This window comes from Numida meleagris, chromosome 3, assembly GCF_002078875.1.
Source record: "Numida meleagris isolate 19003 breed g44 Domestic line chromosome 3, NumMel1.0, whole genome shotgun sequence".
Lineage (NCBI taxonomy): Eukaryota > Metazoa > Chordata > Aves > Galliformes > Numididae > Numida > Numida meleagris.
Genome location: NC_034411.1, coordinates 21,224,854 through 21,251,200, shown reverse-complemented (window position 1 = coordinate 21,251,200; position 26,347 = coordinate 21,224,854). Strand labels below are relative to the sequence as shown.

The 26,347-nt window shown below is 42.4% G+C and overlaps 1 long non-coding RNA gene across 2 annotated transcripts; it reads right to left on the bottom strand.

Moving 5' to 3' along the window:
* Positions 15,023–22,715, bottom strand: LOC110396453. Of its 2 annotated transcripts, none has more exons than XR_002436972.1 (4): positions 22,650–22,715; positions 19,116–19,205; positions 18,697–18,843; positions 15,023–16,383 (listed from the first exon to the last, which is right to left on the bottom strand). It is a non-coding gene; the product is annotated as an uncharacterized LOC110396453 (long non-coding RNA). The 2 variants fall into 2 exon arrangements; XR_002436973.1 differs by having other exon boundaries at positions 18,768–18,843.

Sequence of the window (26,347 nt, the reverse complement as noted above, 5' to 3'; positions counted from 1 at the left end):
AAAAGAGAAAAGAAAACACCAGAAAAATTCAATAGCTGCCAAGTGAGCCGCAGCATGGAAGTACGGTTGTAACCTTGAGCCTCTTGTGCCAACACTCTGGGGTGATGTTTGTCTTTGAGATGCCATAAGCAACTCCTGAGCCCCAGAGGTGTGTAGGAAACCAGGGCTTGACTCCTTTCTCAGTACCGGAGATGGGCAGCATCATGCCTTGATGCTGTGTAACGGATGCCTGTATGGACTCCTCATGTGAGCGGGGTAGTGGCATTGCACAGAGGGCTGTGGGTGCCTGGGAGTGGTGGGGACCCAGCTCTGCATCTCCATCATGGCTGTGGGAGATTCTGGCTTGAATCTCTTTGCTGTTTGATCCAGTTCAACACAAGACTCAGCCATATGGGTCACTGTGATCTGATTAAATTAAGGATGCTAGAGAAGCCTTAAACCTGAATTTCCTATTTTAATTTGAATGTTATTTTTTTATGCTTAGTTAATAGTCATAATCATGTAGAGTGTGCTAGTCCATTACCACTATGTTAATGGCCAGCTAATACTCAGAAGCCCTTGGCATTGCCTTGGGGCTTGAATTCCCAGATGGTCATTAACTACCTAATAAAAGACCACCACATCATACGTAATTACTTAACATCTTGTACTTGAAAACATATTAAACAAAGTGAGCTTTTAAATATTTAGAACTAAATTACATTAAATAAATGTTATTCTTGGTAAATAAATTCAGAGGTGGGGATGTACTATATGGAATTAAAATCTTGCTGCTGCTCCCTCATGACTCAATTGGTTCAGCATGCAAAATGAAAAAACTCAGCCCATTTGCAAAGGGGCATTTGGCGTATCAGTGATTCATTTCCATTTAATGCTGCTCTTTAATACTGACGGATGTGTAGCAGGAAGGTTTTGCTTTTGTTTTTCTTTTCATAATGTGTATGTTAATTAAAATTGTAAGGAAAATCTCTTCGTGTGTTGGTGTCTGTTTGGCTTACGTATGGAAATGATGAAGTTTGTGTTGTGTTTCTGAGAATGCTCTTTGATTCAGGAGGCAAAAGTGATCTGGATATGCCATCCCTCACACCTGACTGGGTCTTCTATCAGCACTTCTAATCAACAGTTTTAACTTTGTGTTGATTCCCACTTCTGATTTCAGTGGTTAAATCATGAGTGATCTTGATCGGACAAGCTCAAAGCCACACACGTTAAAAAGCTAAAGCTGTAGACACATAGAAAGTGTAGAGCTTCGGTCAGTGAAACCAACAGGATCAGATATGTGTTAAGGTTGCTCTCTTCTCTGCAAGTGCTGGAAAGATGTCCACTCATTTATCCACAAAGCAGATAGAGCATGGGCCACAACCCTTCCCCACAAGCATTCATCTGCATGGCTTACCTTGCAGACATGACAGTGGTGTCAAAGGGTCCAACCTGGGGGATGATGCTATCCCTTGTGAGTGGTTAGTAGCAATTGCTTTCCAGCCAAAAGACCATAAACCTCAGCATTGGGCTGAGGTTAATGACTCATTTTGGATAGACCACCATGTTCTATCAGCTTGGTTGGATTTAGAGCAGTGATCTGGCAGTGAAAGCCTTTGAATTGCCCTGCCCATCCCTGAGCCCCAGGGCTCCCCTCCGAGCACATTCATTTGTTAGTTTTCTTTTGAAGTTAATGGCAGGATGTGGCTCCTTGTCTGTATTTTTACAGGCTTCATAATTACTTGTTGAATGTTTTGAGGGGTCAGAGGAGGGAAATGCAGGTAGATTTGCTATTGCAGAAGTGTGACGGCTTCCAGTTTGTGTTCCATAAGGTGTCTGACATACCATATGGACCTCAGACCTTGGGTCCATTTTAGAGGAATGCTTGGCTTCTGTGTGTATGTTATCAAAATAGCACTCACAAGGATGTAACCAATTATCCTCTGTTTTCTGATGCTAGGTGAGAAGGGTTCAGCAGGTGCTGAAAATGAGACTTTTGCAGTGCCTGGAGGAGAGAGACGGGTACCCCACAGCTCTTTGCTGCAACCACCAGGGTGAGTGCCTGCCTCTCCTGTGCACCAGTCCCCTTGAAGGTGGCTTGCACAGGCAGCATGTCTGAGAGGAATTCACCAATGCGTAGTACTGCCTGACCCAGACCTCAGAGATCCAGCTATTTCCTGCTAAATATGCCTAAACCCAAGTATTTAATCCCCAGACACATGCTCTGATTTCCCAAAGCAGAAGCCGCTCAGCCAGTCTCAGTCATTCTGGGGGAGCTGCTGGGCTCTCTGCACTTTCCAGACCTGCTTCCTTCCCTGTGTATGCAAGGGAGGACTGAGGTTCCAACTTCAGACACCGAGGAACAGATTTTTGGTAGCACCAAGACCTCATCAGGAACTAACCATCAAACCTGCTAGGATGCTTTTTGAGAAGCACGTTCATTTCTCCTCTATAGCAACAGTGCTGAAATATATCTGAAAATCTTCTAATCCAGCTGAAAAAATTATAGGCCTGATATTATCCACAGGGAGAGAGAATACCAATCACAAGTGATGACTGCATGGAAAATATAAATCTTTAGATTTTCTACATCCATATAACTTATCTCTGAGAGAGATTGTGCTTTTGTCATCAAGAAGGGTATCTCCCTGAGTAGCCCACTGGGCCAAACCTTGCTATTGGTTTCTCTGAGTTAAATAAAATATTTAGAAGAGAGCAAATAAGGATTTTGGCCTGCAAAATAAGCTAATTTTCTTTGTTTTCCCCTATTGCTTCTGTGGGTCCTTCACATGGGAATGCATAACCAAAAAATCTTGCATGAAGAAAGAAAAGGACCAGAGAGGTTCAAGAGCAATGTGCACACTAGAGACAGCTCCTGAGTAATTTCCAATTTAAAGCAAGAACTTACAGACAGGTTATTGTAATCAAAGGGCACTTAGGTATAAAATGATGAGGTAAGTGTCTTCGTTAACTGGTGAAATGCACTTCGCAGCAGCACACAAAAAGCCAAATTTCATACAGAAAAGGGGGGTTTACTGGTATTTTTCTAAAGGCCTTGATGCTGACCCAGATTTAGAGTTACAGGAAACTGAGGCAGAGAGCGGCTAGGTGGCTTACTGTGGCTCATCCCCGCACTCATTTATAACTTTGTCTGTCCTTTTCCTGGCCCAAGAATGCGAAACTGTCATATACTTGAAGATCTAAACTGCATTTCATGCTTCAGGCTGTGTTATCTCCTGTCTGGTGTACTCACTTGGACGTTAACTTGTTAAGCAATGGATGTTCATCCAACTAAAGTCTTTACTTGTAAAATATCACCTGAAGAGCTGCTTCTCCTACAGGTTAAATATAAAGCCACTTGCTAATACGTGATGATGGAGAGCCTCACTGAGAGAGCCAGTGGATGGCCTGGTAAACACAATGTCAGTAACAACATCAGAGTCATTCTCCACACCTGCAACCCTAGGACACCTCCCCTTTTCACCGCACACATAAAATCATGGAATCACAGAATGGCTTGGGTTTGAAGGGACCTGAAAGATCATCAAGTGCCAACTGCCCTGGGCAGTGACGTGGATTCAGGAGTGCTCCAACTAGTACCTGGTTTTGCTCAGACAGCTACTCTTTTCGCTGCTAAGCTGCACTCCTTTGCATCATTGCATCTGTAATACTGCTAACCATCCAATAAAAAATGGTTGAAGAGGTTTTGTTACTTCTAGGATCTGGGCCGTAGATAGGGCTGCCTAGATTAGCACCAGAGCTGGGATATTTTTATTTGGACAGGTTACATATTTATTTATTTGTTTATTTAACCTTTGGAGAATTGATATCCAATTTTAGAAGACTGTTTCTGCTTGCAAACATTCCTCAAGCCATTGCTGTAGATTTTGCAGCCCACTCCTAGCTGTGGAGAACCCTGAATGAGCTAATTGCGAGCCATCAGCATTCATCTTTCTCCTTCTGCAGACTGTAAGTATCAGAAAACCTCACTGATTGTTCTAGATTTTAACCTCGTGAAAGGAAATGACTTGCCTATTGATTTCCCAAACTGCAGTTTTGGTTATGAATAGAACCACGTTGCATTTAATACAGTTATTATTCTAAAAGGGCTCTTCTTTGCCCCCAGTGAAGTGCGGGAAACATTTTCCCCTTTCTTAAAATATGTCTTGCTTACTTCCAGGTTTTGATCACTATCGTTTCAACTTTTTATTGAAATTGTGAGTCTGACACAACTGTAGTGGCAGATAGAGTGGGTAGATAAACACACCTTCTGAATGGCCTTAATATCAAAAGTGGGTAAGAGGAACGGCAAGGTATTTCATCTATGAAAGTTTCTCATCCATAAGATTTGCCACTAACTGCTGATATTCCTTTCAGCCTCCAAGGGTCAAAAGGTGAAAATGATTGAGGTACCTTTTGCTATGAATATTTCACGAGCTGCATATCCCTTTTTCACTGAGATCTGTGTGCTGACTGAGGGCTTCTTCAGGATGAGTCCTTAGTTGACTGATGAATACAAAACACTTCTCGAACAAAAGGCATTCAAGATTAGCGGAAGACAAGACAGCCTACTTTAGTTTCTGTGAGCAGTACCTGGAGTATCAATGGAGATAAAACACTGAGTGACAGGTAACTGAAATACAGAATAACACCATATATTGTTCTCCTATTGATTGGGGAAATAATGAGAAAGTTAGCAAGTCACGGTAATGTCACAGACGGCAATGAACTTCGGAAAACTCAAGGACCAGAAAGTAACATGAAACAAGGAGCAAAATGAAGATAATATTTGGTTACAGTACAGTTCTCAAATGGTAGTGAAACACATCCCTTCGCCTTTGAGTATGCATGGTTTTTAAAATGAAGACAAAGGGAAGAAATTGCCGGCTGAAACAATATAGCTATTTTATTTTACTGCAGACAGTAATGTGAACTTCTTGGAAGACATCTTCTTTCACCACACTATTGCGGACAGGCACATTTAGGAGCTATGAACCAAAATTATCCTCTCTCTGCATAACCTTTCTAGTGTCGTATCCCACAAGGCCCTGTGGTAATTGAACATATTCAGTACGAAGAATCAGCTATTGTTTCACTGTCCTATGGAGTTTTCAAAGACAATCCCTTTGAAGAGGCTACTCATTCAAAAGAGAAGCAGCACCTTTGCAAAACACATCTAGAGAAAGCTTTTTTTTCTTCTTCTCACATGGAGACAAGTCTTGGGAAAGTTTAGCTAGTCCATCTCCATAACCCAGGGATGCTCCCTGCTTTCCTGTAGTGCTGCACAAGACCCCATCCTCCTGGCACCTGCTGCCTTGCCTCTGTGCCAAGTCAAAGTTAGACCAGTGAAAATAACCATGTTGGCCTCCCAGCGCCTCCTAGAATTTCTGCGTTCAGATACTTTTATAAACCACTCAATACCACTGCCCTTCCATTGCTTGAATCCGTCACACATGTTGGTCACAAATATTTTCCCCAAAGACAAGCAAAATCCCACACTAAGGAAGGAAATTCTTTTTCCCTCACTTGAAATGAGACATCTTAATTTTAAATAAATACAAAATTACATTGTGCTGCTCTCTGCTTTTCAAATTGTTTTTTCTTATTCTCCTTGAGGACATGTCTATTTCCTAGCAGGGAGTTTCTCTAAAAATTTTCTTGTGGGTTTTATTTCTAGCTGCAATCTAGAACTGCATTGCCCTAATGCAGGACTCATTTCTGTAGCTTCACCATCACAGCAGCAAACACTTCACATGGATTTTAGACCTAGAGGGATACAGCATCTACTTTCAGTGGGATTTTAGCACCCACAATCTCGGCACCTGTCTGCCTGTCCATGATTTTCTTCTCCAGAAAACTAAGCAAAGGCTGAGTAGGGATAGGCCAGGATGTGTTTGTCCAACTCCTGCCCACCTTTTCCTTGCAAGGACCGAGATCACATGCCTGCCTGGGTCCCGCAGCTTGCAAATGCCTTTGTGTCCATTAGCTCAGAGAAAGCCTCATCTCTCTCTTTGAAGAAGTCCAGATCAAGACTGTGAACTCCGTATCCTACTTGATTCTCTCTTCTGGTATGAAGAGGTCAAATGAATTGTTATGTTTACATTATAGTGGAACATAGAAATGTCATGGTAGCTTGCCTGTAATGAAGAATTAATGTAGACAGTCAGAATGCAATACCCTCCACCCTGCAGACTTAATAAACATGTGGCAAGTAAGCTCCATTAGGCCTACTCAGCTACCTGGTAGCATGTGAAATGCTACTTGTACAAATTCCAGTCTGAAGTGTGGGGTGTGTGGAGCAGCAGAGGGTAGAAAATGGAGTATTGGTTCCAGGATCAGGATGCACCTGCTATTCCAAGTGAAGAGCTGGTATAGCAGCCTTCAAAGCTCTTCAGTGCAGGGCACTGGAATTACATAGGTATATATCAAGGTAATGAGCATGCACTTCTGAAAATGGCATCTACGTGAAGTTTCAGGTAGCTCCTTTACTGACAATTGCCCCCAAGCTTCTATGTACCCTTGCGTTTCACAAAAATGGGAATTTCTCTCCTAATTATGTAGGAAATGCCTATTCAAGCAATATCTCCTGTGTGTGTCACCTTTCATGACATTAGTGGCAATGCTATTGTGCTGAGAAACACCCAAACATGAAGTCCCTGATTCCTGCAAGATACCCTCTGCCTTGTAAGTGGTGAGGAGGCAATTCATGATGCTATTTGCAGCAGGACCCAGCTGCAGTTTGGAGTTTCCAGCAGGGAATACAAATCCAAATTCTGAGAAGGACTGAAGGACACCACTCTCTGCTGCTTAGACAGAGCTGCGCCCAGAATCAAAGGTCATTGTGCTGGGTTCTAAACATGTACGACACAATGCATGTTGCCCTTTAAAAGGAACGGTTGTCTTGTCTTTAATGGGAAGTCTATCCAGCCATCAATTTGTTAATAAAAAGGTGATGTGCTAAGGAGAATCTAGTGACCAATAATCCACTATAAAACAATGTCACTGTACTCAGGTTCAGGTTTGCTGGCTACAAAACATTTGCTACTCATTATTTGCCCCTCTATTAGTGGATAAGAGAAAAGAAGGGGAATTTCTTCCTTAATGTAGGATATGCATCTCATGCCATCAGATTACATCAGGTTCATCAAGTCATGCTTATATAACTTGCTTTTAATTTATGGGTTTTATTGTTGGCAGGTTTCTGAGATTATGATTTGATTGAACGTCTGTTGAATGTCTGTAAAATATCTGTTAGTTTGTAAATGGACTCTAATGGCTTACACTGCTTGATTCTTTTCTTATGGAGACATTCACCTTTGCATGGTGTACTAGACAAGTCACATCTTGCTTTGACGGCACGCAGAATCAACTGTAATAACTGTATGTCAGAGGCTGTAGCATCATAGATACAATCTGCTTAAAATCACTGTACATGTACCCAAGGAGAAATGCTTTGTGTCCAGGAGAGCTCCAACAACACATTACTGGATATAGTTTCATATATGCATTCATTTTTCTACTCTACTTTACTTATTACATTATTTATGGGACAATGTTTATTTAAAACACTTTTTAATACCACTGGGTATGTTTCACCTCATCCTACATACCCTAGAACTTCACAGGGCATCCTCTGGAGCTCTGTGGTGCTTGGTCATGGTTCTAACCCAAGCCTTCCAACCTCACCAAGTAATTCAAGAAGAGATGGTTGTTACTCATTTGTGTAACTGTGGTTCACAACCTCATGAAGCCAGGGCTGCTTGTGCTGCTTGGTTCTGCTGCTGCTAACACTGTGCATGAATTACTTAGCTGCTCTCAGCCTCCATTCTGTCAGTAGAAGTAGAGAAGCGAGAGTGATAATCCAGTACTAGATGATCATAGTAATCTCTGTCAACCTTAACGATTCTATGATTCTATACTTATTGAGGCAGACTTTTTTTAAGGTTCTGACAGGCAGAAAAACAAAGCAGAAGGACAAAGCTCCTCCCAAATATTTTCTAGTCTGTTGGCATTTTTCTGACCCTCATTGGCCACAGGTTTGGAAGCATTTCCTAAACACAACTACATCAGTGATGACCATCAGTTCAACATAGGCATTGCATGGCTTGTATTTGCAACCCACAGCCATTCCTGGCCCTGCTGACCCCCCTGAGCTGTATGAGCCTCACTGCATGACCATGAGGCTCAGCGTGCTGTGGGGCTGTCAGCTCCTCACTAGACCAGAAGGGACTCCAGCCTGCAGAAAAATACTTGTACCAGCACCAGTTTCCCCAGCTCTCCCTGCTGTGAAAAATTAGCAAACAGTTGCAGAAAAATCTGCTTGGCCTTGAGGCAGAGAAGTTACCTGTCCTAGAGGAAGGCACCAGATGTCAGGAGATTCAAATAGAGATGCTGCTACTCAAAAAGCAGCCTGTGACAGCTCATGCTCATACTCCTTGTCTGCTCCAAGCCCGTCTCTGCTGAAAAGGAGCTGAGCTCCTGCCCTTCATCTTGCAGCGCTTTCCAGTCCATTGGACTCCCATGTGTTTCACTCCACACCTCGGGCAGAGATGCAACGACCAGCCTATATGTTCACCCTACCACCAGCTCAGCCCCATTTAGCTGGTGAGCTGGCACCATCTGGTCCAAATGAAGTCATAGAGTCAAAGAATATTGCAAGATGGAAGGGACCCACAAGGATCAATGAATCCAACTCTGGGTTCCACACAGGACAACCCAAAATCCAAACCCTGTGTCTGAGAGTGCAGTCCAAACACTCCTTGAACTCCGGCAGCTTGGGGTCATGCCCACTGCCCTCTGGTGCAGAACATTTCCTTAACCCTGCATGGCCATCCAGACCAAATCAACACAACGGTTCCCAAATTGTGGCTTTGAGCAAGGCATAAAAATTTGGCAAGGCACCTCGCATGGAAGATGCTTGTTGCACCAAGAGCAGCCTGCAGTGCTACCAGGCCGACTGGAGGATGAGCACCTGCAATGAGGTGGGCCATGACGGAGGTCACTGCCTCCTTCAGCCACTGTGGGGGATGTCCCACCATGTCCTGATCATGTGCTGCTCCTCAGCAGACACCTGACTCTCTCTCTGCCCATAAACATTGCAGGCAAATACACCATAGCTCAGAGCTAAGCTGTGACACCTCCAACCTACATAATGGGTCCTCATAGGTCTTTCTGCTTGCCTTGGCTTCTCCACGCTACACCAGATGCCAATGGGCCCAAGATGGCCCCCAGGGCTCAGTGCAGTATGGGGTCACCGTCTGCATAGCCCCTTTCCCTCCATCAGGAGGGAGGAAAGTAGCAGGGAAAGCTCTGTGCTGTCTGGAGGGAGGTGGCAGTCGTATGACTCCAGGCAGGCAATGAGCAGAGGGCATCACCTTGAACAGCCTGGAGGAGAAGGTAGTGGGAAAAGCAACGAAATTGCAGAATTTAAGCAAAAGCAAGCTTCTCACTGCTGAGCTGTCTCTGTTCCCCAAGCCAGTTTTCCATAAAGCAGCCAGCAAAAATCATGGCAGCATCCAGTGATTTTCATCCAGGCAGAATTGTCCCCTGACAAAGCTCCAGGCTGCATCCAGTCCCACAGGTTTTACGAATCATAACATGAACAATTTTGTCACTTGCAATTTTACCTCCATTATTTCAGACCCAAATTTTCAACTGCCTTTTTAAACGTTGCCCACTTGTGCCTTGTGTATGTATAGAGACAAAAATTAGGAGAAAGTAGTTGGCAGTTCTTTTGTCTGTCCACGAATTGCCTATATTACGGCACTCCCACCCTCCTGTGGGAGAAGAGGTGCTGTGGAGGGTAAGCAGAGCACCAGAGCTACAGACAAACACTGAAACGCTCTCGGAGCAGAATTATTATTTATATTTCTGGACAGTTTTCTTCTGTGAAACAACTGGAAATGATTTACCCCACAAATGTCTGGCTGTTGGCTGGGTAAGTAGCCAGCAAACACAAGAGGAGTCAGCCCATGCCAGACTCAGCTAGCTGTGTGCGATCCATCGCCCATCCATCTGCAGCACATGATAGCCGCTGGTTTCTGTGCTCCAGACTGGTTGGGAGAGAGGTACTTGAAGGAATGGGAAGCTGTGTCTCCACAGCTGAATGGTTTTCCAGCCTAGCTACGCATCAACATGGTTTGCCTTCTGGCTTCTCAGATGGTCCTAAACCTGAACCTCAACACATTATACTGCTATGATTTAATTCCCTCATTTATTGGGTTAGAGTCTGTGCAGAAAATTCAGCTCTCACCTGCTTCTGCATACAATAAAGAGACTTGGGCGACCCATGGCACGTCCCAGTTCTGACACATCCTTCTTCCCTCTTGGGCTTTCATGAAGCGGCTCTGCTGGAGAAGGTGGGGAAGTCCCATAGTGGGAACACGCATAGAATCATAGTATCTTTAAGGTTGGAAAAGACCACTAAGATCATCTAGTCCAACCATCAAACAGGAGCACATTCAACTGTAGGTGCAGAGAGCTGATTCAGCCTCAATGTGTCTTTTTAAAATAAAGCACATCCTTATTTTTTTTTTCATGTGGAGTCCTGAAGAGGTGTGTTTTCTAAACTGAAACTCAAGCTAGAAGGCAGTGAAACGCTTAGTGATGGTCAAAGAGACACAGAAAAGTAGATCATTCAGATAAGACAGATCTTCAGTGGAAATGAACTGTCCTAGCATAAAGCTACAGTCACTCAGGGGGGCTAGCTGTTGCTTAGGCTTAAGCATACTCCACGCTGGTTATACGATGTTCAAACTTGAAACATGTCAAGATTAGAGCTCTGCTATAAATCCACATCAGAAAGTGAAGATCATTAGAGTAAAGCTCTCCTATACAACAGTGATGCAGGTCAAGGTGATCAAGGTTTTTATCCCTTCTCTGAAAACCATTTAAGTCAAAGCTGTTCTATATAATTTATCAGCCTTGATTTCCTTCCCCCTCTTATGTGTGGTGAGTGTTGCTAGGTTTTCTAGTGTTTTTTTTTTTTTTTCCTACTCCTAACACAAGTAACTTTCCCTTTTGTTCTTTAGCTTCCCCAGATGAAAAAATGTACTACTGGTCCTTATCTGCCAAGAGATTGCTGTAGAAAGAAGGTTTGCTAGCAGTATCATTTTAAACCCCAGGTTCCAGTGGGGTTCCTGCTGCAGAAGACCCCCATGCTTGGGTCACTTTTAGTGCCATCCATCAGGGGAGCCCCATTGGCTAATGCAGGGCCTGGCCACGCAGCTCTCAGGAGGACTCTCCGACTTCAGCAGGACTACCAGAGTATCAAGAAAACGCAGCAGCAGACCAGGCTTGCTGGCTGGCAGGGGCATTTTGGGTCTCTTCTTCAATGACTTTTATCCCTATGTGAGCAAGGAGGTTGGCTCAGACAGTCCTAGTAGTGCCTTCCCACCTCGGCCATTCTGTGATTGTGATTCTCTGACTTGCCATCAGGTGATGAGGCCTGAAACGTGACCTGGAGAAATCTAAGAGGCAAAGAGTTACCCATGGCCACGTGTCACGTAGATGTTGTACTTCTGGAAACGCTTTAACGTCTTTGGAGCCGCTCATGACTCAGGCTGATGAGGGTAGAGTCAGGTCCACAGTTTGGTTACGCTGCCTTCTCTTTCCCTGCTTGTGCTATGCTCATTACACAGAGAGAAATCAATGAATTCCAACAGAGGAATGGGATTCTGGCCTGTCTATTAGTCACCAGGTACATAATTGTTCTGTTGCTCACATTAACATCTTAGCACATTACTCCACTCCCACAGTAGCCAACACTCTCCTGGCTGCTCTGGTCCTTGCAAGGAAGGCTCTTCTTGAGGCTTCCCCGTCGCAGACAAGGGTTGCACAAAGCACTACATGCAATTAAAGGCCTCCTGTGGCCGAAGCCTTCAGATGGACAGAGAGACCTAAAAACATGCCTTTCTCTTGATTAGGCAGCTTTACACCAAACAGGATTAAGAAAAGAGATACCACCATGGAGGGGAACGTAATATATGGGCATCTCACTGAAGCAGTGTGGTGGGTGGACAACAGCAATTTTCTGATTAATTAAAATTGAATTTTTAAGGATTGAACACAGAGCTAAATTTAGAACAACAACAACAACAAAAAACAACAACACAGACAGACCTCCTTTCAAAATTACATTTGAATGAAACACACATTTTTAAATTAAGGTTTGAAGAACATAAGATAACTGCAACCTGTATCTTTGAGGGGCTGGAAATAATAATGAAAAAAGTTAGCTATGGCTTGTGAGCTTTTTGTCTGTAGAAACAAAGAATTAATGGCCAACAAACAAACAAGCAGCTCAGAATACCCTCCTTTTAACAAAGAAAACTCTTTGCTTATGACTATTCTTGCTGGATTAGGAAACTAAAAAAAATAAAAAATAAAACAGGCAACAAATAATTTTACCATTACCAGGTAATATGTGTTAATTGCTCAGTTTATATACTCTGAATGACATACCATTAGAGACTGTGTATGCATTGTAACTAGAGCATTAATAAATTTAAAATGTGCCTATTAGGATGACAGCTTTGGAGGTGCAAAGGAATAACAGTTATCACTTGGCAGAAGCAGATCTCACCCCATCTGCCGAGACTTTGCATACATTTTCAGCTTCCTGAGCAATGATTAGGGCTGTCAGAACCTCTTTAACCTTCTAACTGCTGGTCCCAACTGGCCTTAATTAGAGACTAATGAATTCAGAAGATGCAGGCCGTGAGGAAAACTGCCTTGACAGTTTGTGTACAAATTAAGCACCAATTACTTCATGCATCTTTTGCATTGCTGATACAAGTCTCTGTTATTATTTTTGAATATGGTCATTTTAGCATAAACCGAGAACTTTGCTAATGTATTTTGTCATTTTTATGGCTCATCATAAAAAAAAAAAGGATACCAGGAGGGTCATGAATATGTGAAATAAACTACTGTAGATGATAAAAAGAAATTCATTTCCCTCCAGGGACTATCTTCTAACATTTTTTTCCCTAATATCATATTATTATTATGATTAGTCACATAATGATCACAATTTAAGAAACAGACGTAACACAGTACTCTGAATATTTTTATTAGGAATGGAGCTCCTGTTATTAGCGCAGAAAGGAAAACAAAAATACAGGTAAGGGTCTTTCAGCTCTGCTATCTCTGAAAAACTTTTGCACTACCCGTGTTAGCAAAAGAGAACCGACACCATCACAGCTGGAAAGAGGCACCCAGGGAGTCATAGCAGTGTGGTCAAGTGGTTTTGGGAGTTTAGATGTCCACAGAGATGTTGTGGAATCTCCTCTTTTGTAGATACTCAAAATCTGCCTGGACGCCTAGCTGTGCGACATGCTATATAGAGCCTGCTTTTGCAGGGGGGTGGACATGATGATTGTCAGAGGACCCTTCCAATCCCTACAATTCTGTGATTTCAGCTTGTGAGCTGCAGAGCACGTCTGAGATACACAACCCTCCAAACAGACGTACAGCCATTCCTTCACTGGCCAGCTACTTCTTTCAACTTGGACACATAAATCTTTTCATTTCTGTTAATTACCATCACGTTCCCCATTCCACTTAGTGCAATTTATCTCTGCTATGCAAACCAAGAGGTATTTCAGACTCCACCACAGAAAATCTCATGGCTACGCAGTCACTAAATCAAGGTCATACCAGCCTTCTCCCTGGCTGTTTGGTGTCCTTGCTCTCCTGCCTTGGGGAAGGATATCTCCAGAGGCTCTGAGGGTGGAAAGCCAAGAGCAGAAGGATAAATTAACATTGTACAGTGAAGTTTTGCCACTGCCAGACCAGGTTAGGGCTGAATGTGTGCTGTGTTACCTGCAGATGTACAGAGCTACAGAAGAGCTAGAGCAGAAATTATGATGGCATTATTCTTCCAAGAAAGACCGGGGACGGATTTTGAAGTCTGTTGAGGATGTAGAAAAGGCACAGAAATTCTTTCCTATCTGTTTTCAACCAGCGGGAGGACCTCATAATCATTATGTCCATCCTCCCCTACCTCTTGAGAGTTACCTTGAAATAAGGAAAGGTCACAAGCCTTTAAGCAGAAGAATGAACCCTCCAGGACTGACAACTTCAAAGGTGGAAGTACACTGTTGGAAGGAAGGAAATCTCTATTGTGTAAATAAAATGGAGAGCATTAGAGCAAACCTGAAAGTGTCAGGCCAGACTACTGGTGACAAGTCATAGAGCCAGTATCTGCACGACTTGAATTTCATGTAAATGAAGACCCAATTAATGTCTCACATGAAGTTTTGTCTTTGTTCACAAAAAATTACAGATACCTCTATTGGTCTGGTCTTGATACCATCTAAGAGCTTCCTCCACACAACTCTCTCTCGTATTTTATCAAAAGTAATTTTAAACTTCTCTAATGAGGATGACCTAATGATCTCATGTGACATTTTCCTAATTTTCCCTATCATTAAGCACTGGGGTTTTCTGTTGATAACCCAACATTTTCCTGCTTGTTTTCACAGCAGTACATGTTTACAGGAAATGTCTCGTCCTTCTTTGAGCCAGGGTCCCGCTACTATTTATACAGTTACTTTAATTCCTTCCCACAGCCATTTATGAATAAGAAAACACACAAGAAATTACATTTACTTACTTTTCTTTCCCTAGAAATAGCACCTTTTATTATGTAAGTTATATATCGATATGCATGGGAAGGATATTTTTTTAGGTATTAGGAAATACTACTTTTCTGAAAGAGTGGTCAGGCACTGGAACAGGCTGCCCAGGTAGGAGGTGGAGTCACCGTCCCTGGAGGTGTTCAAGAAACGTTTAGATATAGCGTTGAGAGACATGGTTTAGTGGGGTTATTGGTGGTAGGTGGATGGTTGGACTAGGTGATCTTGTAGGTCTTTTCCAACCTAGCTAATTCTATGATTCTATGATTCAACAGTTAATGATATTTTAATAGAGAAGGATACTAGAATCCAGTTATCTGCCCTGTCACAGACCTGGTTTGCAACCTTGGTCCATGCCCTTAAGGCTGTCTTTTTATTGTATTAAGGTCCCAGATCAACCAGTCTTTCCTAGTATATTTGTAAGCTGGGTCCCGTTCTTCCACCTTTTCTCTAAGGGGACAAAGATGCAGCAGGCCATGAAGTCCCACTGCTGCACTAAGGCACTTATCAAACACCACAGGGTCTCTGCCCCTGACACTTACAGTGCTGGTCCTTCCCTTTTATTACAGTTGTCTTTTCTTGATCCTTTTTCATTTCCCAGTGTCTTCCAGAAAAGGGCAGACCAGTATTCCAGGAAGTTTCTCCCAGGGGCAGGTCCAATCAAGCTGCCAAAAGCACACACTCCTCTCCTTTTATGAATGATCTTTTTACATACATGATGGAGTAATCTGCAAAACTGCAACTCTCTAGCCCTAGAAGCACTGCGGCAGTGAGGTTTTTCCACTGAAAACACATTCTGAGACAATGAGCTGTCCTCCATGAGTATTCTAAAATAAGGTTCTGGCTGAGGTGTCTCCCAAAACTGAAGTAGAAGTTTAATAAGTTTTTATTTAACTGAAATTTGGGTTAGCCTCATCCTATTTCCATTGTAGCTGGCCCTCTTTTTTCTTTTTTTTTTTTTTCCCAGTTCTGATCACCCTTCCCTGGCATCTTCTCCTTCAGTAACACTTACACATGGAATGAATGCAGATTTGACATTGTCATTTGGGTTATCTTTACGCTGTGTACAGCTCATTGCTGTTTATCATAGCTCTAAAAGCTCGTGCTAGAAAGGAGACTCAGAAGGAAAGAGAGGAAAGGTGACACAGGCCCTTTGTCTGATGCGAAGGGCTGGTGAGTGATGAAGATATGGCAGCTTTGACATAAATCTGTAGACAGAGATGAGTCCTACTTTGGTGCTGAAGGTCAAAGTACATGGAGCAAGATAGTGAAGCATACACATGTGCTTGTGTGTGTGCACATCCAGCTGCACGTATGCCAGCATGCCAACCGCTAGCAGCCAGTCTATCATTAGAGCACTAGGTGAGAGCTACTTGCAGCTCTTTGGAAAGCCAAAAACTTCTGAATTCGAGTCCATGCTTTCCAAGGAGGTGTAAGATTTCCTTGGACAGTAATCCTTGTAGATGACTCCCGTGTATGGCCTTGCCACACCACCATTTCACCCATGATGTCTCAACTAGACAGCCTTGTCCTTAGCACCATTACCATGTGCCAGGCCACCATATTCCTTGTGGTAATGGCATGAAGCATACACTAGCCACTGAAGTGCTTGATCCAACAGGAATGCCTCTCCCCTGGGATTTTGGAAAGATGTCCAGGGTCCAAATATATATATTTACAGTATTTGGCTTTCTCAGTTGGAAATACAGATCTCAGTTCTGCTTTCAAGATTTCATTCTCCATCTGGTAGGTCCATTATCTACATCTATCCCAGCAGAACAGATTTTAAGAAAAAAGAAAGATAAAGCATTAAACAAAGAAATTCAAAACCATGGAATAGTTAGCAGTCCCCTCATAGAAAACATTTATATTTAACTACTGTACATGGAACCAAAGCATCTCCTGAAAAAAAAAACAAGAACTCTACGTATAAAAATTTAAAACCACATTGATAACCCATCTGGCATCCTCCTAATTATGAATCTCTTAGTGGAGTAATATTCCCTTTAGAAGGGAAACAGTAAATACAACAAGGGAAACATGATTATTAATTTCTTTTTGCTCTGTCTTTCAAGACAAGCGTTCATTCACATGTGCACCCAAAATCTTTCTCAACTGGAATTTATTGAAGTAAAGACATAACACAATGCCTGCTAATTAATCATTTAAGAAGGGAAAAATACCCTGTTCTCCATCAGGAGATATTAATAGGTGCTTCATAGTGCAGAATGTGCTTGAACCCCAGCTGTCTTGCCCCATAAATACAGAAAAATAGAACGGCTTGGTCTCTGCCTTCATCTTTGTGTGCCAGTTTAAGCTGTTCACAGCATCCAATCACCTTGCAGAAGCAAAGCACAATGCTTGTTTATCTGGAGAGAACTTCCCTTTCTGAGGATGTGCTGCCTAAATAAGACTTCTCTTGACAGCACCAGCTCCCTTCTCATCTGGAAGGTGGCAGAAAGCCAAGTAGCAACTTGTGAGGGGAGTTCTGCCCCAAGCCTTTGGCTGAGGACAGACTTTTTAAACCATGCATTATGGAGATTCGTGGCTTGAATCATTGCTTCCTGGAAAGCCTTCATGTCTTTCAAGAAGTTATACTATTTCATTCATTTTAAGACAGGTTCCCTCCAACAGAAGCAGAGGTGGTATGCCTGGAAGGAAGTTCACCAGTAGTGGAACACCTCCTTTAGGAAGCCCATTATGGCTTGGACAGCAGAAGGTCCTGCTTTCAAAACCCAGTTCCCTCAATTAATGGGATATCAGATCATCAGCTAAAGGTTTTGACCATCGAGCCTGGGGCAATGGAGAAAGGACTCTGTCCTTAACAAAAATTTATATCTCCCAAGTTCGTGATACTCAAGTTCCTTACTCGTTGGCTCTTCACTACTGATTTTTTCCTCCTAATAAAACTCCGAAAATATAAAAGCCACAGGACTTTTTTTTTTTTTTTAAAAAGTCTCTCATCTGCTGAAGTGTCCCACTGCAGCAATAGGTGCTGGTAACGCACAGCACCATGACAAGATGCTGCTTCATATCACCCTGTTTTTGCAAACCCTTGAGGTCAGCTCTCCTTCACTCCAGCCCCGTGCACATGGAGATCTCTGAACCTGATAGCTCGACAGACTGAGCTGCTCAATATCGATTACCAGCTTTAAGAAATCTTTTCACTTCAGTCATAGGCTTATCTGCTTTGATTGTCACATGGTTGGGGAGGATGCCATCAATACAGATTATGAGTCTGTTGCCATGACCTATAAATCTGCAAGTTTCCCTGTATCAACCTTCCACCTTCCTAAACCACCTCAGTAAGTCCTGCTGGGCAGTAAGAGAGGTTGTGTATGTGCTGCATCACATAATTTAGGCTGTACAAAGGGTGGGAAATGAAAAATCCAGGAGAGGCTTAACAATGCTCTTGCTCTGACATCTGCTCCCAGCAAGGGCATCTAGGGACCTGCCACACAGGCTTTTTTTTTCCTTAAAGATGATCACCGTGAATGTTGCAACAAATAATAATGTAAAACATTTTGACAGCCAAGTAAGCCATGAAACATTGAATCTCCAAGGCCCATATGCTCCCCTCCGCTAACACAAGTGGAGAAAAGAAGAGTGAAAACTCTACGGAAGCTGGCAAGGAGAAGCAGTCAAACCACATCACAGGTTTCCTACTCCCCTCCATCACATCTACAGTACTTCTGCCCAGGGTTGGACACCGGGAGAAAAGGAAGGGGCAGAGGTACATTAATGCTCCCTCTCCTTGCTGTTCCTTCAGATCTGAGAGGGTTTTTTTTTCCCCCTGCTTGCAGCTTCAATGTCAAGTAGTCCAGCTGTAGCCACCAGGAGACCAAGAAAGGCTGACATCAGGGAGAGTGGCATGGCCAGTTGAGACAGGACACAAACGCTTTGGGTCAAGGGGCAAATCCCCACCCCCCCCACAAGCACCTTGAGGTCTGTGGGATTTCCCTGCTGCTCTTACGGCCTCAGCTAAGTTCTCTGCAAGCCAGCTCTTGCTGAGGAGTTCATCTACCAAGATGTAGGAGAGCAAATTATTTATTCACACCCCAACCCAAAAGACCCTTACCTGTTTATAACCTAGGTAAAAAGGTTTTTACAACCACAGCAAGGATCCTGAACACCTTTGTCACCACATACCCAAAGAAACATCCAGGAAACCCACTGGTGGTCTGGAATTGAGCCCAAGCAGTAGCTGTTTCTGCAGTTCCTAAGCCTGTATCCAAACAAATGGTATTGGCAATGGTACTAATGGGACTCCTGGACATGCACGGTTTTAGAATTAGATATTCATAGTTCAAATGGCAACATTAAAGACCTGGTGAAGTGGCAGTTGGTTACGGATGGTAAAGCAAAGATTATTCTTAGCATGGGGGCCAGGCAAATCCCAGTTCTGAATATTTGTACCAAATGTTCACTGTTCTAGCAAAGGAACGTCCCCTTCCCTGCCTTACTCTAACTGTGATACAGCTGTTGCCCATTACTCACCCTCTAGTTGGGACTGAGTCTCTGTTGCTCCAGGGTTGTCCAGCAAGACCCCGATCTCTGTCCCACTGACTTTGCAGTCAGATACCAGCACTTAGAGAAAAACATGGAATATAGTGAGCCAAAAAAAAAAAAAAATCAGAGAAGAAATGCATTGTACTTGCTCTTAGACTTTATTTAAATGCCCAGATCCTAGCCTGAGCTTTTAAGGCAGAGAGAATTCCATGAGATAAAAGAGATTAAAATGATACATTCTGTCCTATGTAGTACTGAGGACTTTAAACCTAATCCTAAAGCAAAGCATTTAAGTGTGCATCTCACTTGAACACCAAAAACAGTAACACCAGGACATGCCCTCCCACACAGGGTGGAAGGATTGCTCAGCATTTCTACAACAGTGCCCTCCAGCTTCAGAGTCCCCCTTCCTCACTGGATAATCACCCATGGCGGATGCATCTGTGAACACAGAAAGCCATCCCAGAGCCTCTGTATGAGAGGTGGAAGCTCTGGGGGCTTCACATGCCTCATCTATGACAATAGGTGAACATGCTCACACATCAGATTCTAAATATTCAGCGTCACTCAGCTCTAATGAGTCATTATGACTGAAGAAATCAGAGATCCCATGGGGAAGAGCTGCATTGGAACATCAGACAGCAGAAACTTGGTGCTTTTATTTTATTTAAATAAAGTGAATAGAATTATCTTCATTAATTCAATAACCACAGAAATATTTACAATGTAATTACATCCATTCTTTTTCTGGTCAAATATTATTTTTAAGGGCTTCTTGGCATCGAAGAGCCTCTTTCTTTGAAAATCCTGACCCAGTGTCACGAGCAGAACAGACCTAAGTCTCTTAATCTAATGGCTGTTAGAGGGGGTGACTACTTTAGCAATGCTCTGTTGAAAAATGAACTTTGCAATAAATGACCTTCAGAGAAGAAGACTATTCATGTTAATTAGTAGCTCTTTTCAAGCAGGATTCATATATGCATTAGGCTATGTCATTTTGAACAATGCCATCATTGTAGTAAACATCAAGACTCAAGTACAGTTCTAAAAATTTTTAGAAAACTCCAGTAAGGTTCTTCCCTCCTAAGATTATGAGTTACAATTACTGATGTGTTGCACAATAGGATCTCTCCTAATGGCTTTTAGCTTTTGCCAATGCCAACTTTCATATTTAAAATCCATACAATTATGGACAATTTATAAGCATTACGAGGCGCTCTGTCTTCCTCACCCTGTTTTTCCACACAGGTTCTTAGTGATTCAAAGCAGCTTTGAATCCAGCAAATCAAATGCATTTTGCTTAAAACATAATATTCATTCTTCCAGAGCCCACTTTATTCTTATTACTACTTATTACGCATATTTAATTTAAGAATGCATATTCTCCATTAAAAAATTAGAATATTTTGAAGTACTAGAAAGTGATTATTTTGGTTAGTTCCCTTTGATTAACCACTCAAATGTGGATGTGTTCTTTCTAAAGCGCATACGTTACAAGAATTGAAAATGGCAAGAGGAGGCTACTGAAAGGAAAAAAATGAACAAAATAAATTGATGCACAAGATGTAAGACATGATCTTTACACAGCTGATGTCAAAGCGCATCTTAAAAGATAGTTACAGCTTATCAAAATCTGCTATCCAGAGACAGATAAACTTAGCACAACAAATTTGATTCAGAAAGATGTTATTAGGAGACATAGTAGGCTAAAGAGAATGTGCAAGAAAAAAAATCACATAATTCTGTATGTGAATTCTGAGCTATGTTTATTAAATGATTTTTTAAGCCCATTTAAAGAGTGGATTCCTTTCTGCTATTCAAACCCAAATTCAAATTTAATTTTACAACGCTAACCTATCAGACACTGTGCACAGTTACTTCACTATCCAAAAAACATACATTCCTAACTAATTAGAGAATTAACAATAAATGTATTGTGGAATAGCATTTTAACGATCTGTTTAATGAAGAAAGTCATCTGTGTTGCAAAACAATTTAGCTAACAAAGAGGAAATAAATATTTATAAGACTAAAGCATATCGTTTGTTTGGAACCTTACAAGATTCAGAAGAGGCAAACAACTCAGTTGAGCAAATAAACTGCAAGACTGGGCTCGTCCTAAATATCTGGCACATGACACTGTTCATTATTCATGACTTTGAGGGGCAACCATACACCATGTCTGCTCTTTGGTGTGAGATGGGCATTTATGAGGCTTTCAGAGATGGGGTGAAGATGTCTCTCCAGTGGTCTACTTAGGCATGGATAGGCAGGTCCCTATTTAGCACACTGACTTTCCTGAGCCCTCTTCACAAGGAGCCAAATTCCTTCACATACCCCATCGGGAGTCCAGCCACCCACCTTCACATCACATCTCTCAAGCCAAAAGGCTTTCTGAGCCTCCTCCCATGAGAACAGCCCTTCCTGGCTGCTACCAAATATTTTTTCCTCTCAGACGTAGAAACACTCAGCATAGGGACTGCAGTGGTTCAGATGCAGCTGCCATTTTATTCAGGCATGTAGGTTTTATTTTTTAAACTATTACAAAAAAGAAAGATGGAAAGTAAAACCTGAGGCACCCTTGACTTGATCCTCCCTGCTTGGATTTGGATGTGTGTGTGTATGCCATTATTTATTCTTTAAAGAAATGGAAAAGAAGAATGGACCAGATGTGGGATTCATTTTACCCATTTTCAGTCCGTGCAGAATTCAAAGAAATGGTTCCTTTATTTGCTCTCTTCTGGGAAAACATCTTGAGTTCATTTTGTTCTACTTATAGACTTGTAGAAATAGGTCTGGAAAGGTACTTCAAGAGCTCATCTTGTCCCTCTTACTGCCTCCAGGCTGACTCACACCCAGTGCTCTCCAACAGCATGACAGATTTAAGTACATCAATAATCTTCCTGCCCCCCAAAAAGAGAAACGACTGCAGTAGAAAGTAAAAAGTTAAGATGCAAGCTAGCAACATCTCATGACCCTGCTACAGTATTTAGTACTGTTTTCCAGGCCTCCACTGACATTATCTGCTGCAGGCAAGGCACCAGCCCTGTCTGCTCTGTCCTCAGGATGTATCCAGGTGCAAGTCAGGAGGGTAGTTACTCTAGGTCCTGCAGATTCACCCTGGCTTCCAAGGAGACAGCTCAGGTGCCACAAGCATCCCACCACACTTACTCACTGGTAAGGTAAACAGTTAGGCTAAGGCCACTCTAGCTTCCTCCAAGATCTGCACTGCTACAGAAGTACAATGGCATCTTGCACCCTTGATGGCATATGTTGAAAGCTGCCCAGCTCAAGATATTTTCAAAGGGATGCTCTCCAGAGCAGAAGTTCAGACCTGTGTAAGCCTATATAATTCCAAGTTAAGCTTCTAGAAGGTGAGGGATAAATTGATGACCACTTAGCTCCACAGGCAGAAGGGCTACTAAAGTACAACACAAAGTTGAACAAGGAGAATAGGTACAGTAGAGAACATATAATATATACGGCACAACAGCAAGTAACAAAGAAGAAAAATTGACTCACCCCTTCCAATGGCCAGCAATAACAGGAAAGAAGCACAATCTGTATCCAGAAAGATGCTACTCCCTTCGCTGCTAACCCTTAAATGAGGAGTGAGGAGGGGTGGATTCAGGCTCCACCCCTTCTCATCACTCAGGTGCACTGCATGCACCTGAGCTCCCTGGGTTATCCACACCTTCTCACCTGGTGCTCAACCACTATTTCATGCTGTGACCTGGCAATTCCACTACACCAAGACAGACCACTAAAATGGTGCAACATTGTACCCTGTCATGGATTCCCACTTTACACCTATACACTAGTATGTCGGAGAATATAGTGTGTAATAACACAAGTAAAATTTTGTACAGGTGTGGCAGAAACTTGATTAGCTGTGATCACAGTGAGAGAACATTTGGACAGCATCACCCCCTTTGATCCCCTGTTCTCTGCTAAGTGATTGCAGAGACTTGACCCATATACTGTTTCAGAAAAAAGACAGAGGTGAGGAAAAACAATCATTCCAATGTCAATCAACAAAGCCAGGTACCCCTCCCTTGAGAAGATGGACTCCTCAAGGAGCTTGTTAACTGCCACTGTTCTAAGGAGGAATTGAGCAGTGAATAATCTGACAATGTGGAGAGAGCTTGTGGCAGAATCTGTAGGACTGGCACACTCAGTATTATCTTAACTTGGAGGTGGGGAGTTGGTAGCAGTCACAGACAGCTAACTTTTCACTGAAAGGAACATTCTTTTAGTTAGGATAACATTCTTAGCCAGACCTCTCAGATCTTGAAGATTAATAATTTTACCACTACAGGTATATATTTACCAGCTCAGAGAAAAAGACTGAGAACATATGGAGGACTAAACCTTTCCCGGAAGTCTCAGCCCACTCAATACTTCCCAATGATTTCACAGATGCAGATTCCAGCTCCACATCTTCCATCCTATTTCCTGTCCTCCTCTTCTGTACCTTCTTGGCACCCGGTATGTGTCCTCACACATGCTCTGCCTGACCCACATCTTGAGCTTTCAATGCTTGTTGTTTTGGGAGAAGGCATGGGGTGAGGAGAGACACTCAGCAGCTTGGTCCAGCTGCTAGATCCATGTCTCCTTGTCCTAACCTCACTGAGACCCACAGAACAACCCTCACCTTGATGCAGGGTGAGGCATGGGATTTCTTCTGAGGTCAGAGGTGTTATCTCAGTCCTGGGTTGGAACACCAACAGTGAGGGCGGGTCTGCGACTAGGAGAAGGGAAAACATACAAGTGGCTTAATCCCTCTCACAACACTGTCTGTCTCACCCCAGCCTCGATTTCAGCCTCAAACAATACTTGTCAGCTGTTAGTACCCTCACTGGCATAGCTGTCCTCAGGATCAGATAGAGTAGGTCCCAAAATAGCCTGCTAGGCAGCAGCCAGGCAAGGAACAAGGAGGAGATGCTGACTGTAATAAAGAATGTGGGACTTGAAGTTAACCTCTGACACAGCCCATAGCCAGGAAGCCTGGAAACAGCAATGAATGCAGGGAAAAGGAGCAGGGCAAGGAGTGAGAATTAAGGGCTGGAGTCACAGTGGCTGTGATAACAGCACTGATGCATGAGGGAGTTTTGTTCCTAATGACAATTAGAAGCCTAAATAGAGGGAACAAGAGAGGAGAAGATAGCAAAAGGTAAAGTAGGATCCAGCAATGTAGAGGTGGGACCCAGGCTGTCGGCATCACACCTGCTTGGTCTCACTTAATTATAAATTTACTTCTCTGTAGCAAATTAATTTAATGGGTTAAATTAACCAGGTGATGAGTTCTTTGCTCTGCTCACACTTTGAGATCTCAAGCTGAGCCATAATAATTTCTCCTTGGTATTTTGGATGTTCCTTTGCCCATCCCTGTAAGAGACAGTTGACAAGAGACCCCAAAGCCAGTAACGGCCAGGCCACAGCAGTGTCTCCTAGCTTGGAACTTTCCTCTTCAAGGAGAAGCAAAGGCACGCAGGAGTGAGGTTCTTTGGGGATGGTGAGAACAGCAGGGAGTCTGAAGATGACAGCTGACATCTGGGTATTTGTCTGGTAGATAGAAGGCTTGTTGACATTTTATCCACTCTTTTGGATTTGAATCTAGATGTCTATCAACTTAAGATAATATCCCAGCACAGATGTAAATCGTGACCACAGCCTGCTTAGTGGTGCTTTGTCAGAGACTTCTTTTGGCCAAAGCTTAACTCACAGGGAGATTATTTGGTTTGTGAGCAGCAGCCCCAGATACATCTGGTTTCTGAAAAAAGATACAGGAGGTTCTTGATGGGATTACAGGGTGGTATCAAAGTGACTTTTGTATGGCTGTGCCAGACCTAGGTCTTGCGAATTCTGGTGGAGAGCATCCTCAGTTGGAGCGTTCTTCTTTTTACCCCCCCAAAATTAAGGTCAACATCTAGTTCAAACACATGCACATCTGTGTAAGCTCTTTCCTCTCAATGCTTCACATCTCATTTTGGGTTCACTGTGCACTGTGGGTAAAGAAGGGTTTTTTTTGTGATTCGTTTTTCTTTGCAATATTTCAAAGCCTAGACATCCTGCATAATGCCTAAGAGGTTATAATTTTTGATGTTCCATTGGATACAAGGCATTTTATGGTTACTGTTTTTAAATAAAACCCATTTACCTTCTATTTCTAAAAGGCAGCAAGATTATAAAAATATCCTTTAAGATCTTTTGGCACCATTTAGGAAACTGGTTGCATTTATGTTGAACTGAAGCATCACATTAGGTATGAAACAAAGTAAAAGCAGATGGTCTGTACTCAGAGTGCAAACTGTTGCCTCTCAATAACATGAGTAAGGATATAAGAATTTCCCAAATAGATTTCTCCAATTCGTAGATCTGAGTGAGCTATTTGCTATTAAAATGCCTCTTCAGAAGAAATAACGTTCTCTAGTATTTATAAAATGCATTTAGCTTCTGCAGTTGACATGAAACAAAACTATCTTATAAACTGCTGTTTAGCATGTAAATTAGCTGGTTTACTAGAATTGAATTGATATGCGAAACTTTATACAAAATCCTCTTGTTTCTCTAACCCACTAATAAGATCAAGAGAACAACAGAAAACATAGATTAAGTCTGCCTTTCAGAGACAGATTCAATCATGTTGGCATAGGGTACAATAATATTCCATATAACAGAGTGAAAAATCTTGAGAAAAAGAGTGCTTTCCATGGAGCTGACCAGGACTCTTTACATGTTCTCAGGGTATAATTTACCTTCAAAATTTAAGTAATTAGGTGAAAATTTGTGTTTTTATGACATCAATAATTTACATGGAAAGGTGAGCCGTTGCCTAACTAAATTTCCGTGGAAGCTGTATTTAATTTCTATTACACGCATGCTTGTGCACCGTACTGTGCTCATCCTCAGCAGTGGAGGTATTTGTGAACTGAGGGTTTCTTTAATGTTTTTACATTCAGTAAAAGAATGCGCAGGGGTCAAAGCAGGATTGATTTGAAGGAGTTAGATTTTAAAATCCCTTTAAAAATCAGGACAAAGGATACCGCACTATTAAAATAAAATGCTTAAAAATGAAAAGTATTATGCATGCCACACAGTAGAAGATCAGATTTTTATTAATGCAAGTTTTAAATGCTGATTAATCCTCTTGAGAATCAGTTTCCCAAAGCTTTGGCCTGCATTCAAGTCTTTTTCAAAGGGGCACATCACTTCCATTA